This window comes from Chelonoidis abingdonii, chromosome 24 (genome assembly GCF_003597395.2).
Source record: "Chelonoidis abingdonii isolate Lonesome George chromosome 24, CheloAbing_2.0, whole genome shotgun sequence".
NCBI lineage: Eukaryota > Metazoa > Chordata > Testudines > Testudinidae > Chelonoidis > Chelonoidis abingdonii.
The window spans coordinates 24,572,802-24,590,100 of record NC_133792.1 but is presented as its reverse complement, the minus strand read 5'-3'; positions in this window follow the sequence as shown (position 1 = coordinate 24,590,100).

The following is a 17,299-nucleotide window of genomic DNA, read 5'->3' as shown; positions in this document are numbered from 1 at the left end:
TTGAGCAGGTGTGTAACCCTTCTGCCCCTCTGAGCTGGCAGCAACAAGGGCTGGGTTCAGTATCCAGGGGGTTCCATCAGTAACACAATGCATAACCGGCTCGAGCCCCCACCCCGTGACCTGGGACACTTACATACCACACCCTCCTGGGCGCCTCTAGGAGGCAATACTTCCCCTCTCACAAGCAAGGAGTCTGAGTGTAACAAAATCTTTTTAATAAAGGAAGGAATCAATGCGGCATCTCATTGGAGAAAAACCACAAACAGGGTTATAACACAAACCATGAACAAAAAGCCACCTCCAAGTACGTTTGGCAATGTCCTTTTCCCCTTAGGGTCTTAGGTCCAATCACCCCAAAGTCCAACAACCCAAAGTCTCTGGTCAGTGCCACCCCAGAATTCAAGAGTTTATCTGTAGAGTTCCCCCCCGCCCCCCCCAGCCTGGGTGGAAATGTGGGGGAAGTCCACACAGGGTATTAAGGGGCACCTTATGTGGGCCAGGGCCAACTGCTCCGCCTCTCCATGAAGTTCTGCTGCAGCCTTCACCACGACCAGCTCCACCACACCAGCTGTGCTGCTCCTCCAGCCGCGCTGCTCCTCCCACTGTTCCACCACTCTGCCAGCCACTTAACGACAGGTCTTTAGACTCCCCCACTAGTTAACATAGCACTCAGTGATCTCAGTTCAGCTCTTTCAGTGATTTCAGCTCTTAGAAGGGGAGCCCTGGTGCTGGTGCCCCATTGGTCCAACATGAATTCAGCTCATCAGTCTCTAGATAGACTCCTAATGGAATCAAAATTAGCTCTAGTCTGTAATAGTGGAGAAAGGAGGATGTGCAGTTGGTGTTCCAGGCCCTCAAGAGAGACCCATCATATCAGGTATACACACCAGTCCCCAACCTCTCTCAATTCATAGGGTTTTGGAACCCATGTCCCATGTTTAGCAAGTACCACCCAAGTGAGGATGAGTCATTTCTGTCACAAAGCAGTCCCACAGCTCCCCATTCACACAATAGGGTGACAAACTTTTTTTCTTTCCTCCTGCCCCAATAACAAAGAAATTGGGGATTCCAGAGCTGTTAAAATCACCATCCCAAGCTGCTGTGGGGTTATGCTAAGTGGGGGAGTGGATACCAATGCATTCTTAAAATTCTTTCCACACTCTCTACAATTCACCACCAGATGTCAGGGATGTCAGCTCATCCTGATTCTGCTTACAGGTGAATACATCTCCAGCTCAACAGAGCCAGCAGTGGCTGAGCGAAGAGAGGTCCCCAGAAACACCTGAAGGAATCTGGAGCCCTGAGGGTATTTGCTGGACTCCCAGGCTCAGCTCAGAGCTGTGCAGGGGTGCAGGAGCAGCTTGGTGCCCGCACAGAAAGTCCATCACTGACACTAGTACAAAGCTGGAGCAAGGCAGGGAGGCTGCAGTGCTGGGACAGGCCCAAGTCACTGGTGGGGGTGTTTCCCGTGCTGCCCCATACACTTGCCAGGACAGTTTAAATGGTGTGTTCAAAAGCGAGTCCCATCAGCTGCCACAGGCCGACTCACTGGGCGTTATCCCCCAGGGGCAGCCCCTTGGTCCCTCGCTCTTACAGGGCTCATAGGCCACTGGGAAGAAGGCCCCATCGCCAAGCCCAGGCCAGCCCTCTGCTCACCCCTGCTCCTCCCCCACTCTCCTTGGTGCCCTGGCTGTAGTGCTGAATTTGGGCAGGCACCTTCCTCCCAGTTATAAGGGGCCAATAGCGCCTGGGTTTCCTGCTTATGGCACCAGAAGGGTCTGCACTGACCTGCAGGCAAAAGGCAAAACCCCAGTGGAGCATGGGAGTCTTGCCCCGTGCAGCTCGGAAGGAAGAGAGCCACTGAGGGCACAGAACCGGCCATACAGCTCTGCCAGGGCAGTGTAACGCCAGCCTGGGCACACCCCTGTTCTTCCAGCCCTAGGCCAGAGTCCCGCGTCTGGCCCTGCAGCCCAAGCACTCCCTTGAGCAGGGCATGCCAGCCAGCTAGTGACAAATGCCAGGGACTAGACAAGAACCCAGCCAAAACCTTGCCCCGTGGGCTGCTCCCTGGGCGATGCACAGACCTCCGCTGCAGTCCCAGCCTCCTCCCATCCCCTCGCTGTGGGGCTCAGCCATGTCGCCCGCCTCCCAGCTGGGAGTTGATCATCCCAGCACTGGCCCAAACCTCCTCTGACATCTGCTGGCCGGTTCATTCTGAGGAACCCCATCAAACCTGCTCAAGCCGGCTGCCATGCCAGAAGTTAGCCTGTGGGTAGCTACCAGCTCCTGCTACCCAAGCTCCCCCTTTTCCGCAGCACCCGGGTCCCCCCCCTCCCCACATTTGTCATATGTGGTGGCCTCTCTCATTGAGCTTCCTCCTCTGGCTTCTTGTCCAGTGTCCCAGGGAGATGTGCCATGGTGTGGGTGGCTTTCTGTGGCCCAGCTTCCACCTCCACTCTCACAAGACACGCAGCCTGGAATCAGAGGCTGAGGACCCAAACAACTGAATGAATGCCTTTGCCATGTACAGCGCTTGAAGGGACCTGGGGTCTGCATACTCACACATGCGTCAGATCATTGCCCAGCTGCTGCTATTTAATCACTGTGTGCAGCATGACAGAGTGAATGTGAACAGCTTTGGCGAATGGCTGAGGGACATGGCTGTGGGGTTCCCTCTGTGCTGCCCATTGGGAGACCCCCCCCCACTCCCCCAAATGCATTGCCAAGCCCTGAGCCTTGGGATGCCTGGGCTGTATTTCATGGCTGCACTAGGCTAGCACAGTGCTGGAACTGCTGCCCCTCACCCAGCTCAGGAGTACCTCGCTGTAATTTGTCAAGGAGGCTCAGGCTGCATCACTTCTGCAATATGTACCTCATGTCTGTGCTGTCATCTGACATAATTCCTCCTTGCTGGCATCTTGCTGATTTGTGCATAAGTGATGTATGCAATCCGCCTGCGTTAGGAGTTAGGCGTTTCTTGATCTGGGACTGTCAGGGCAGAGTGTTTTAGTGCCTCCTGCGATTAGGTGGAATTGACAGGCCCTGAAAGCAGTAGGTTGCACAATGTGTGAAATTAACAGCAAAGAACTGAAGTGGCAGGTGGCAGTCATTTAATCTGCAGTTTATCAGTTTACATGGCTTCTTGTAGCAGGTGAGAGATTACACTCCCAAAAAGAATGTGCTTGCCCTTTTTAATGTCACCGAACCAGGGAAGGAAGAGCAATATTTAGCTGCCTCCAGCATGCCTCTTAGGTGACTAACTTGCTTTATGACGTGCATTGCCTCTCCAGCACAGACACGAGCTCATGGTTAGGGCTGTGAAGGGTGGAGCGGGCTGGCACGCAGAGATAGACACAGTCGTATGCGATTGCAGGGAGTGTGCTCTGCTGTGAACATCCCTGACACAGGCCCATTCACTCCTTATAGAACATGATGCAGGAGGGCAGCGTCACTGCACAGGGCTTTGTATCAGTGCCAACCCGGGGCCTCAGCAGAGCCAACATTTGTTGATGCTGCACAAAGGCATGTGGCGTACTGCACTTTGCCTCTCTAAGGGCAGGAAATAACGCCCATGGCATGTGAGACGGCACCAGTGGGGCTGGCAAATACTGGCAACCCCTGTAACATCCACCCTCTGCTGGGTACGTGAGGGGACTTGCCCAGCCGTGTGGCACATGGCTGAGCAATGGGGAATGCCAAGGGAGCCGATTCTGCAATTTTATTCTCTCAAACTCAAGACCTGCCATAGCACAAAGCCAGGTTTGTGCATGTTGCTCAATCTGGCCATGCTGCTGTGTATGGCGCATCTCACGCACCCGCACCAACCAGGGGAACACGGTGATCAGGAGGGTATTTATAGGAAACCAGCAGCTTCCATGTACTGGATTGTGCTGCAGATTAGCCATCATCCCCATCCACCCTATACACACCCCTCTATCCAGCCACCCGTCCACTCACACACCCATACCCACCCCTCTACCCATCTATCTACCCACTCCGTACATACCCATCCTTCACCCACCCCTCTACACACCCCTCTATCCTCCCAGCCCTACCCCTGTACACACACACCCCAGCCAGCCACACCCCCATAAACACTCTCTGTCAATCCATTCAACCCCATACACTCAATCATGTAACTATCTAGCCAGTTATTTATATGGCCCTCTAATGTTGGAGGCACACTGAGACCACAATCATTACAGGGCTTGCGATACTACAAGGCTTGAGAGACCAAGTGCCTAGTGGGCTGAGCACAAGGCTGGAAGCCAGAAATATCCTCTTTCTAATCCTGATTTCTTGTGTGGCCTTGGACCACTCACTGACCCTTCATGCCTCAGTTTCCCCATGTGATGGGGGGATGATGAAACACAAACCCTCATGATTTTCTTACCAAAGGCATATTAAAGCCTGTGTGCTACACCCAGAGGCATTTTCCCAACAAAACAGCACCATACTGCTCCACAGCCCCTTCCCCCCCCCCGCCCCCTTCTGCCTGTACCAGGAGCACATTCTACCACCCTCGCTCTATTTTGGGGTTCTTGAACTGTCTTCCAGGGAGCTAAGGCATGTTCCCAGTGGCACTGGGCAACACAGCCCCTCCCACAGCACCCTGTTACCAGAAACACAGCACCCATCGCTGTGCGGGCTGACACACTGCACTGCCATACCGGAGTCGTCCCTGTGAGCTCAGCGAATCAGAAATCCATAGCCCCACTGGCTGCTTCAGCTGCCGGCTCCGTGGCCAGCCATTAGGCTGGCCCTAGTGGAGTGACTCCTGGAACCAGGCCTCCCATCAGCTTGCTTGTTGAAGACCATTCTTGTCCCTGGTCCAAAGCAGGCCTGGAATTCTTTCTGAGGAGAGCACCAGACCAGCTGCTTACGCAGCACGCTGCAAAGAGCAACCAAGTGCCAAGGGCTGGATGGCAGCTCAGCAGGGAGAGCAAATCCTGAACTGGAGAGGGCTGGGATGACTCCTCTGATCTCCCAGGCTACACCCCCTGAAAGAAGGGGAGGGACCCCCAGAACGCAGGGGGAGAGGCGCTAACTACACTTTGCCTCCCTAGTACGCCCCAGGGTCTCAAACTATCTGCGCAGTAACAAGGAGACCCCATGACGCTGTCTGTCCCTTGGTTTCCACCTGAGATCAGTGCAGCCTGGAGGGCACCGGCCTGGTGCACAGGACCCAGCTTGAAAAGAGAGTCCAGCAACATGCTCCATGGCCCCAGAAATGAAAATGTGGAGGCCTGAAATCGGGGGGGGGCACTCTGGGCCCCTCAGCTTAATCTCACCCCCATAGCAGATGAGGGACTGAGAGAAAATCACCCAGTCTTAATGTTCACCCCCAGACAAAGGCCCCCCAGATTGGACAGAAACACCCCCAGGACCCTGGCCTGGGGCGTGCTCCCTCATCCCTTGCCAGCCCCCACTGACTGTGCTGGAGAACCAGCGCCAGCACTGCCGCCCCAAAGCACCGCCTGCTATTTGCGGCTGGACAAATGCTACAGAATTGAAGAGGCAGCTCTTCAGTTTGACTCAGGTTTGCCCAGTCCTCAACTGCCAGCTCGTAGGAACCAAATGCTCCCGAAGAGCTTCCTGTGCCCTGGCAGCTGTCACCGGGCGTCACCAGCGCTGTCCCACCCAGATTCGGATGGCAGGTATTGCTCAGCACTGGCACTCAGCCTCCCGGCCATCTGCAGTTTGTCATGTCCTAGAGCAGCGCTCCCACCTCAGCGGAGTCAGAACGAGAGCACTGTCGCCTGCCACACGCCCACCACTGACCCGCGCCGCTGCCGCCGTCAGTGCTTAGCCAAACGGTCAGCTCTAGCGCTCGTTCGCCGTTTGGGCTGGTCCTGTGCGGCCACAGGGCTTGAGGGGACGATAGACCAATGGCGGAACAGACGTGATGCATCCAGGTGATGGGGATCTGCCTCTGGGCCGCCTCCACTCCTTGGTTGGTGGAATTTTATCCCAGCTGTTCCAGCCAATGCCATTTGCCAGGTGGCTTGTATCGTCTTGTGGCATTCTCGTGCCATGTCCGAAAAGCGCAAGATGCTGGAGGTGGACAAGGGCCCAGTAGTCCATAGACAGGAGTGAGCGGCAACATCTGCGTTACCAATGACATTGTTCTGCTTTATGCCCAATAGACGACATTGGCATTTTGTGTGGAAAGCCTCCAGCTTTGCCCCCTGAGTAGCAGTGTCCCAATACACAGAAGATCCACCTCGAATAGATCCTGAGCTTGGTTGTCGAGGCGAGATGATGTTGAGTCCATATGGGTTGTAAATGCCCCACGGCAGATGCTGCAGTGCTGAGCCGGTGCAGAGTTGCTGTGTAAGAGTTGGAGGAACTAATGAGTCTAGAATCCCAATAACAGAAGCCAGCGACTGCTTCGCCGGGCTCATTGTTGGAGTCACAAGTGGTTTTGCAGCTTTGTCTTTGACCATGAAACATGGCAGCTGACCTTGCACCTTGGGCTTCGCTTTTACCTGGGGCCAAACGTTAATATTGGAGCACCAGGCACCCGCTCTGCACTGACACAAGGGCACAGGGCTCAGGGCAAGAGGCACCTGGGTCACAGGATGACACAAACCCAAGTGATGGACCAATGGGATCATGGAACATAGGTCCAAGTAGCTCAGCTTCCCGGCTGGCTGCAGGAGAACGAATCCAGGAACCAGCCCCCAAAACCCAGCGGGAGCCTGGCTGTTAGAGCGGCTGGTCTAATGTTCAGCATTCCCAGACCCCAGAACAGCTTGGCAAGAAGCCAGCACAAGCCCCCAAGCACACAGCTTAGGCTGGGCAGAAGGGTCTCCTGGGACCATGGACCACATCATGCCACCACCACGCTGCCAGCACCCTGCACTTTCCCAGCTCTCAGCACTCACGAAGCGCTTGTCACCTGCCACTGGTGAACTCAGCAGTCATGAACTCTGTCCTGCTTTACATCTGGGCCAGGAAGCGCCTGACACCTCCATAACACTGAGATGGAGACACCTCTGCAGAACCATTCACCCTGGCAAGCTGCCTGGGCATTGGGGGAAGGGGAAGAACCAAGCAAAAGGCAAACTAGCCACAAGCTCAGTACGCTACAGGAAAAGCTCATAGGAGGCCATGGGACCAAGGTCCCATTATCTGTGCCAACTCCTCGACCTCCTACTCCAGGGAGCATCCAGGCTGTGACAGGCTGTGCCTTGGGGGCCGGATCCTGCAGCAGCAGAACCACACTCATTGGGCAGGACACATTAGCTGTTTGGTGCTGCCTGCGTGCCAGGCTACCTGGGTAAAGGTGTAACAGGGAGAGTAAGCATTAGTATCAAACTATGCTCACAGCGCAGGGAAACAGGATGCCAGGATCCCAATCCCAATCCCCATCCCAATCCCATCTCTGCTACTGATGCACTTAGGCAAGTCATTCAACCCCTCTGCCTCAGGTGCCCCATCTGTAAAGTGCCGATAATAACATGGCCCTCGCTCACAAAAGTCATTCAGGCCCCGGAATTCCAGTCTGCAATATGCTTTGAGCTCCCCGGACTAAAGGAGGCCCCGGAGAGAAGGGGAAAATGTCCCCCTTCCCTGCTGGCTCCCAGCCTTCGTGGGGGCTTGAGGGAAAGAGAGACACTGCAATATGATGCCAAAGACAATAGCGCTCCTCCTCCAAGGCTCCCCAGCAGCTCCTCGCACAGCGCAGGCCAATTTTGATGCTATCATTAGCATCGGGTAATGATTTCCTGGAACACTCCAGCCTTTCTGTGAGGAGACAGCCTGCAAAGGCAGCATGACAGATAATATATTCTACAGGGGTACAATAACATGACTCCAAGCACATTAAACTCCTTTAATGTGAGTGACACACACCTTCCTTTTCACATACTTTATCATCCCTGGGCCACATGTCGCACACGCTGACACAGGAGCTCCACACCCCGGGTGCACAAATGGGCCAGGTGCACGTTTCACTAAGTGTCTCCAACACCCACACCTTGTACGTTAGCTTCTCTCAGCCAGTCCCGGGACCCCGCAGCAGCCCCACACTCGGGGCTTACTGGCCCTAGCAGGGAGCATCATGCGCACTCAGCGCTTCAGACACCAACTGACATGCTGAGTTGTAAAACCCAACACCTGCCTGTGTCTCCTTTGGCACAGTGCAGCCACTGGGGGCTATGGAGGTACAACACGGCCACTGAGCGCCCCTCAGGGCAGAGCACAGCTTCAAACAAAGCCTGTCTTAGCTCGTCTGGGGCTTTTCAGGGCTTGGAGTTTGCCTAGTAACAGATGAGCAGCACTTGAACTAAGAGCTAGGAGAGTCCTCTGCTCTCCCTGGACTCGGGGTTCATGCAAACCCAGGGGGCTGGGTCAGTCAGTGTTAGCTCATTTACCCGTCAGTAGCACCCATGCTGTGCAAGCCTCCCCGTCCCGTCCCCCCCCGACACACACACAAGGGCACAGCCAAGGGATGCTGCAGGGACACGTAACACTCAACGTACACTAAAGTCCTGTGCCAAACTGTGTGCCCTGTGGATAGGCCATGCAATGCCAAGCCCCCAGTGAGGTGTGCTGGCTGGCATGGGTCAGAGGTGCCCACCACAGCCGGTTTTTCTAGCAGTCCCTCTAGTTCAGAATGGTGTCCTTTTCCCAGTGAGCTGAGTCTGTCCCCAGCCGTAGCCTGGATTTCCCCCTCCTTCAATTCCAGTCGGTTACCCCGAGTTAAACTCCCTCCGCTGTGCTGCCCCTCAGGGTCTGCAGACTTGGTTCCTCGCCCTGCGGTATTGTTTAGCCACCTGACAAGGCCCAGCAGGATGGAGCAAGAGCTGTTCCAGATGTTTGGAAATTCACTTCAGTGTGACACCCCCCCCCCCCCCCCCCCCCCCCCCCCCCCCCCCCCCCCCCCCCCCCCCCCCCCCCCCCCCCCCCCCGCAGAGTGCCACCCAAAGGCGAGGCCCCTAAATCCTTCTGACACCACGAGGACCAGGCCCCTGGCCTCCCCCGGGCCCTTCCTTCTGCAGGGCCATAGCTACAGGCCGTGCGGGAAAGGCAGGCGCTGTGGCTCCCAAGCGACACTGCAGCAGGAGCGGACAGTTTCATACACCAGCCTCGTTCCTTTTTAACCCCGCTATCCAGAGGTTAAATTGTTTGATGTAAATGCTTTCATTGCTTACGAGCAATCTCCTTGGCCTTCCTTGGCGGCCTGTTCTGATACTGTAAACCTTTATCCAACCTTATGGTATCAAAGATTATTTATAATGAATTAAATATGTTTTTAGCAGCTTCTTTCCACACTTACTGCCGCGCTTTCACTGCCACTTCAACTTAATTAGGGAGGCCTCTCTAAAGAGAGGAGAATAAATGCATCCACAGAAATATATCTATGTATAAGTGAAAAAAGCAGCCACCATGGGTCAAATCCGGACTTTCAATTGATTGCCCTGGTACATTCATTTGTAAATAGCTTTGCCTTGCTGGTTTCTGAGTGCAAGGCTAATGTTGGAGTGCTTAAATTAATAGTGACGCACACCTTTCATTATTGCTATTAAATTAGGTGCTGGGCTTTGATGGATTCACTTGTTGCGGAACTAAAAGCCTGATGGATGTGGGTGTGCATATCCATTTGCTTTTATAGCAAATTTAGGGCTTAATGTCAAGCCAGGCAGACCTGAGAGAGTTTCTCTGCCCCATACTTTAATTAGCAATAGGGGCACCTCACACAGCTTCTTTCCTTTGCTCCTCCAGGGACGCTGAAGGAAACGCCCTGGCCCTGCAATACAGGGTGCACTTAAAAATCTGCTTGTGAGGCAGCTGTAAAGACCAACAAAGCTGGATTCAGACAAAAATCATGAGATGTTTATACAGCTCTGCACAGCCTCAGCAGCAAGGATGGAATTAACCATGGATCATCAGTAGCCTTTATGCTTGGGGCATCGGACCAGCCCTGCAGTTGGAAAGAACCTTCCCCATGGCCATGCTATTACCGAAGCCTCCACCCTGGGGAGCTTGTGTCTTCCAGAAAAGCATCTAGAACTGGCCACTGTCAGGGAGTGGATCCTCTAATAGATGGCTCACTGGTCTGGTCTGAGGTAAACAGGTTCCAGCTTGTAGGCTCCTAAGAAAGAGGGAAGAGAGCCAAGCAGGGGAATTATGAAAGTGCTGTGACCACAGTTCAAAGACTTAACAACAAGGAAACAGGTCAAGCATCCGCGTGGGGTGGCCTGACTCCTCAAAGAGGGGAGTCTCAAGGCGGATGCCAAGAAGAGTTTGTTTTGTAGAAGATGCTCTGAGGTTTCCAGACAGACAATTGCGTGCGGCACAGAATGAAGAGCCTGACCGCAAGAGCTAAAACCAAGAGCAAATGGCTCGCTAGGAAATGGGGCTGCTGCATTCCAGGACTTTAGTCTGGCGCTGGCTCAGGAACATCGGCTGTCAGACCTCTCGCAATGCTTATTTTTGTCCCATGAAGTGGAAGCCACCCTCGCCTTGAGTCACCTATTAATAGAAATCACAGCGCTTGTTACAGAGGAAATGGAACTAAGAGTAACCTCACTGACACCTGCAGGACCCAAATGAATTTTAAGTGCTAGGCTTATAATCAGGTCCCGGCAGTTCACTGGAGCTGGTCCTGAACATCAACTTTGGTGTAATACAGACTAAACCAGGCACGCCTCTCACTCGCACTTCACTGGGAAGTTTCATCCTGGCCCAGGTTCATGCCCACATCTCGAGATCAAAGTTCTGGAGAAGGCTCCCAGCTCAGGCACCTATGGCCGATTTCTGCAGGAGCCAGGAACACAATGTTGGAGGTAAACTGCGTGAGATCCACATGCTGCTCAGAGGGAATGCACAGAAACAGCAACTCATTTCAGGTTTCTGAGCCTTTGTGTGCAGCGCCAGAGGCTGAACCTGCCGGGCTCGTCTGGGGCTCATTAATATGGATGTTATCATTTGTGGCTTCCCTTGCGGCTGTGTGTGCTGGAAGAGTTGGCTTTGCTCTGGTCACTTGTGTCTGGTGCCTGGTCTCAGAATGGCTGAGGTGCTGGCACCAGAAGGGTCACTGAGCCGCCAGCTGGCTTTGGGCTTGTTGAATACCTATAGGTCAGGGCCTGCAGAAATTAATGTTAAGCCAGCATTAGCCACACATCTCACCCTTCTCCCAGGGAAGGCTGCTGCAAGCCGCTGGAGGTGTTTCCAACAGCGCTCACTCGCTTGGCAACCTTGCCTGCCCAACCAGAGGCACGTGGGGCCTGTTTTCCAGCACAGCTTAGGACCCACCTCTCCTAATGACTTCAGTTTAAATGGTGGGTGCTGAGCGCTGCCAGAAATCAGGCCCACGCTGGTTCCAATTGGGCAGCCTAATCCAGGAGCAGTTTTGGCAGTACTGGCCTTATTCTGTCTAGCTGGATGACAGCCCCACCCTGGGCTGAGCCCAGAACCGAGACTCTGTTATGGGAAGGGGGCACTGGAAGGAACGAGCTTTTTCTACATCTTTACAGGCTGGGAAGGTTTCTTCTCCTCCTTCTCTCTTTAAAAGAGCGATTGTGGCTTGTTTTTTTCCCTTAGAAATATCAGGAACACCAAGGCTTCTCTCTGGATGGAGTCCCACACAGCTGAGTCAGAGCACCTGTGGGGACCTTTCCAAGCCCTGAGTTGGAAGGCAAAACAGCTGGTCCCTTACCAAAGCACTTTTCCTCTGTGTGCACTGGTATGTTTCTGAGTGTTTTAAAACAATCTGAATGTGATGCCTTTCCTCCTCAGTTAACCAGCAGAGAAAGCTGGGAGGTTTCCAGAAAGAGACACCTTGTCCTGAGAAATGGTCAAAGGTCGCAGTTTCAGCCTCATGCATAACAGGAAAAATTTTGAAATCTCCAAAATGTTCACAGGCCAGGAACGATTTTCCCATGCAGATCTCTGAACCAGGTTTCACTTCACTGGCCCAGTAAGGTTATAAATCCTGAGACTAGTTCTCCAGGGCCCCATAGAGCATTAGAGAGTCAGACAAAGCAACCTGAATTTCTAATTTAAATATAAGAAAAAAATTCCTTAGGGACCATAAAGATTCAAGAAAAAGCACAAGGTCTGGTTTAAATTAGTCCTTTGCAGCTCACCTTTAATCAGCTGGAACTAAACAGCCAGTCTCTACTTGGTGGGTTTGTACCTAACATAGGCCCTGATTCAGCGCGGCATGGAAGCATAAGCTTAAAGTGAATCACTTTTCGCTTAAGAGCTTTGCTTGAGAGGGACAGGCTGCTGAATCAGAACCATAGCATGCTAGGGCGAACATGCTAAAAGCACCTCCTACTGCTGATTCAATTTGGTAGTGGGAAGGGAACAACCAGTTTTCCCAGAAGGGATGCAGGCTACCAATTAACCCTAACATTTTGGGGAGCAGACAACTCCTTGGCCCTCACCCCAGGCCTCTTGTGCATTGTCAGCAGGCCTGAGTCATGGCCTCCCTACCCACTCCCTTGCAGTGCTGAGAACAGCACTTGGGAGACAATTACATTTTTTTTTAAATGTCTCTGCAGACACGTCGTGTTATGACACATAACATCAGTCTTGTCACGTCCCTGAGCTTCGTGACTGACGCAACCTGATGTGACATGCTCCCGTGTGACATATGACACAAGAGCAGGGAAATTCTCTAAACTGTAGTGTTTACAGGAAAGCATATCGGTGGTAGAGAAGGACAGGGCGCTCCAAGTTTGTTTGCATCTCAAACCTATTTGTGCCCCCAAAGCACTCAGGCTGGCTGTGTGTAGTACTCAGCTATTTTCATAAGTCATTGTCAAGTTCGCCGTTTGCTGGCCACTCCCAGTGTGGCTGCCAGACAGCTCTGGAGCTCACAGCACTACTTCCCGCCATTCAGCTATGGCTTCTCCATTTGGTCTAATTAATCCTGAGGTTCTGCCAGTGTTATTGTGACATTCCTCAGCAGAGAGAAAGAGCAGCTTGCCTCCCTGACAGCAAAGAAAAGGGAAAGAAATTGAACCACCAGCACTTAGTCCCTTCTTCTGTCAGATGGATAAGTTGTTTTTATCTTCCCCCTAAAGATCATAACAGGATGAGCCAAACTTCAGAGTTAAAGAGCCAGAGCAAGCAATCCCCATGCTAGCCTGCCTGGGAATTTGTTTGTAAGCCTGCAAGCCCTTTCAGAGACTAGCTATGTAAGGAGATATTTATGGAGCTAATAACTCACCTCTAATATGCAGTGTAATTTAGAATCGGCACATTGGAGATGATGTATACACAGGGATGGGTTTAAATTCAGTATTGTAACAGTACAAATTGTGGTAGAAGCAGAAAAAATGGATTGGGTGCTGCTTAGAGTCGCCCCAGTAGTTTGGAGTCAATTTTATAATAGACAATGCTAGACAGTTTCTAATAGTCTTGGTATTTATTGTATTAATGTAGCCCATTTATGAATTAATATCATGTGGACAATCATGTCATTTGGTTACCAATGTTGCACAATTTTCCTGCCAAGCAGCAACAGTGGTTGTCTAGAGTAGCAAGATGTGGAATTTCCAAGGATCTACATTTAAAAAGCACCATTGCCTGTCATTTTGCCAAGGTATCTGAACGAGTGTGTTCTTGGGAATGTCAGTCTGACTCCATTGCTTGAAGGAAGCAATATTTAAATGTCCTATGGTGATGAAAAATGAAATAAGCCTGAATTCGATAATGAAATAGCATCTTTTCTTTCTGAACCTGGAGTTCCTTCTACTGTGTTTGAAAAATAAACATGCTGTTTGAGTCAGGCTTATGCCCCAATAATTAAAGTTTTTGAAAGGGCTCCTGCAAGCCTTGGTTTCTTTGGGCTAGAGAGTATGTTCAAGCCCAGAGGTGATGAGCTAATGTGTCTTTGTTCTGCAAACAGATCCGAGCCAGGCTTGCTTTACATACCTCGCTTGCCATCTTGAGGCCACGGGAAGTAAACCAGCAGATGTGCACTTGCTTGCTCTGGGCCCATGCTGCTCAGAGGCGGCATCTGCATTCAGAATGGTCATTTACTTACAGTAAAAACAAACCAAAGAGGCGAGAATTTGCACAGTGCTCCCTTTGCAGTCTCTGTACATTAATCCCCTGGCATTTTAAGGCAGCCAGGACCCCTGAGTGGCAGATTTCCCCATCAGCCTCTGGTTTGGAGAATGAGGGGTTAGTACTGAACTCTTTCGCTCACCCTAAACAGGCTGGAAATGGAGCCTACCTGCTCTTGAGTTACAACACTCTAACCTGACTCTGAGCCTCAGTTGTTCGAAGAGTTGGAGCTCAGCGCAGGACTTGACCTCCTTTTGCTATTTACCAGCTTTATGCTCATATCCTGAATGCCCCAGAGGGCTACTTACAAAGAGGAGCTGCTATAAAATTTGTTTTTACACAGCTGATGATTAGCTGCAATTTATCATGTGGTGTGTATTAATTCTCTCCGTGCTGAAAGAACGCGAAGAGGCCCATTAGCGGATCTAGCTGAGTCGCTCCCTCTCGCCATCTCAGACCTTGTTTAGCTGGCTCCCGTTTAGCACGACACTACGGTGCCACGGTAGGATTTCTTCCCACCATGTCTCAAATTTATCTCCTATGAGCCTTGCACTGGCACCTGTTGGAGCCTCCATATTATGCAACAGCTAGATTAAGTGATCTCCTGCCCTCAGCACCCACCTGCCTTTGGTTTGCTTGGGAATCCCACACAACCTTGCTGTGCAGGATAAAATGGAGGCATTTCTGCAGGTAGGTTTATAAAGTACTGCCAGAGGGGGGAAGAAGGAGCAATTGGAAGAGCCAGCAAGGAGGACAGACAACGCAGTCTCCCAACACAGCTCTTCAGGGTGCAGATTCTTGGCCTATCCCTCTCCCGCCCCCCAGATATAGACACATAGGACACTATTCCACAGAGCACCAGGACCGGTGTGGAAGTGCCACTAACAGCCCACCTCACATGACCCCTTGGGCTGAAAGCCTCACATAAGCCAGGGTGCTCACACTGCATGACCTAGTGCCTGGGTTTAGGGCTCCTGAATCTCTGCTGCACCAATGGGCCTTTGCCCTGAGGAAGGACCGAGCAAAAAGTCTGGAGAGATTTCAAGACTGGGCCATACACTGGCAACTGAAAACTGGGATGTTTCCCGGCTTCTAGAGCAGAGGGTTTGAGGGGTAGATGCCCGGAGGCAATGATGGGGAAATCAAATGTTGCCGTGATCCTGCAGAGGGAGCTTAAGTCTCTGACCCACTGGAATAGTATAAACCACAGACAAGCTCCCCTAGTTCTACCAGCCTGGCAAAGAACCAGTGTGCATGGTGAGCTGGCTGGAAGGCAGCTACAGACCCATCCCCCCTTGAAGAAGGTATCCTCAGTCAAGTCAGAATCTCCCTGTAGCTCTGGGATCCCTGATCTGACAGCATCAGTGTAAAACTCTGAGATGGAACATGGGCCAGAGACCACAGCCAGTCACAACTTTCAGACTCAGCCCTCATTGTCTGGCTTGGGGAAGAGATTAGTTGAGTTAAAGAGAACATTGCGATGGAGCATTCACAGCAAGCCTTTAGAGGAGCCTCTAGACCTAGCCCAGGTCAGGTCAGCATTATGCCAAATGGGACACGTCCTTCTCTGGAAGGAGTCCCTCAGGGAATCTGCACGGTGGTGGAGAAGGCTTACACTGCGTCACACTTGTGTGAGAGGCCCCCAGCACCCACATGGGCCTGAGGCGCCCTTCCTTGTCATTTTAGACTGAATCTTCACCCGCACGCTGCAGACCCTCAGCAGGGATGTGTATACCATGCACTCCACAGCCTTTCTGGTATCTCCTGCTCGGGTGTCCGGTTACTGGCTCTTTTTGGAATGTTCCTCTTGTTTGGCGTTTTCTTACAAAGAATAGTTATGCTTCCAAGCTGGCAGGAATGTGGGCTCTTTCAATGTGACCAGAAACCAGCTGAAATTCATCTGACGAAGTGGGTATTCACCCACGAAAGCTCATGATCCAAAACGTCTGTTAGTCTATAAGGTGCCACAGGATTCTCTGCTGCTTTTACAGATTCAGACTAACACGGCTACCCCTCATACTTCAGTTGGCTACAGTGTATCACTGCCCAGAACTTAGTCTACAATGACTAAATGCTTTTCAGGAGCAGACATTTCATTAGGAGGTCAACTGTGACAGGGCCTCAGATGAATAGATGCTCAGCGCCTTCCAAACTTTCTGGGTCCTTGCTCCATTTCTAATTTCATGGCATTTCTCCCAGAGAGAGGATTTAGTTACTTTAAACTCTGAATGGCTGTTTCTGTTATGTTGATAGTTCTGTTTTCAAAGTCTTCAGATTATATTATCTAAAGGCACAAGCTCTGGGCTGGATTCAGGAATCACTGGAAGAAATTTCCTGGCCTGGGATAGGCTGGAGGTCAGACTAGAGGATCGTAATGGTCTTCCTCTGGCCTTAAAAATCTATGATTGTACATGCAGGTCCTCCCAAGAATTCCTTTGGCAACTGCGCAAGAGGATTCCAGCATCTGAGAGGTTAAGCTTCCATTTGGGCCTCCAGAGTTTACAGGCTGCAATAAACAGCTCCCCCTAAGCACCCAGAATGCCTGAAATAATACCTCCAGGAAACAAGAAACCTAAAACAATCAAGCGTCGCACTCCCATGTGTTTGCAATTCTACAGCTGCTTTCATTCTGCTGGGTTCTTCCAGCATAGCAAGAGGGGGCTGTTGCTATCAGATGAATCTTTTAAAACTCTATAACGTGATTTCGTTGAACACTTTTAGTATGAGCCATTTAATACCCTCTGCTAATGGTTACAGTGAACACATTCACCCCCGCCACATGGATATGGATTTTAAAAACCCCAGACTATTAAAGCAGTACTCAGTCATGTTAGAAGGGAGCAGGGCTCCGGACAGGACTGGAATGCCATATACCATGCTGTCGTTCAGTTTAGGAAACCGTGCTTTCCTTCTCTCCAGGCTGCCCGTGTGCTTCAGAGTCACGCAATGTGAGCGTTGCTGGTTTATAGTATGTGATTTCCGTGTCATCTGCATAACTGCCTCAGGCTATTTTCAGATATTTATGCATTAACTCAACATGGAGATACAAGAAATATTTCAATGCGAATTCTTTTTAAAATGATAAAATTTGTCTATATTACAAAAGTTAAGCCCCCAGATTCCTGAAAGCAAAAAATATTTAAATGTCATATTTCCATATAAATTTTGGTTTAGAATTTAATACCCTTTTAACATACATTAAAATTTCAACATTTCGCAAGCACTTGACTACTTTAAGGGATTAGTTGTATGCGCTGGATAAAAGGGCTAG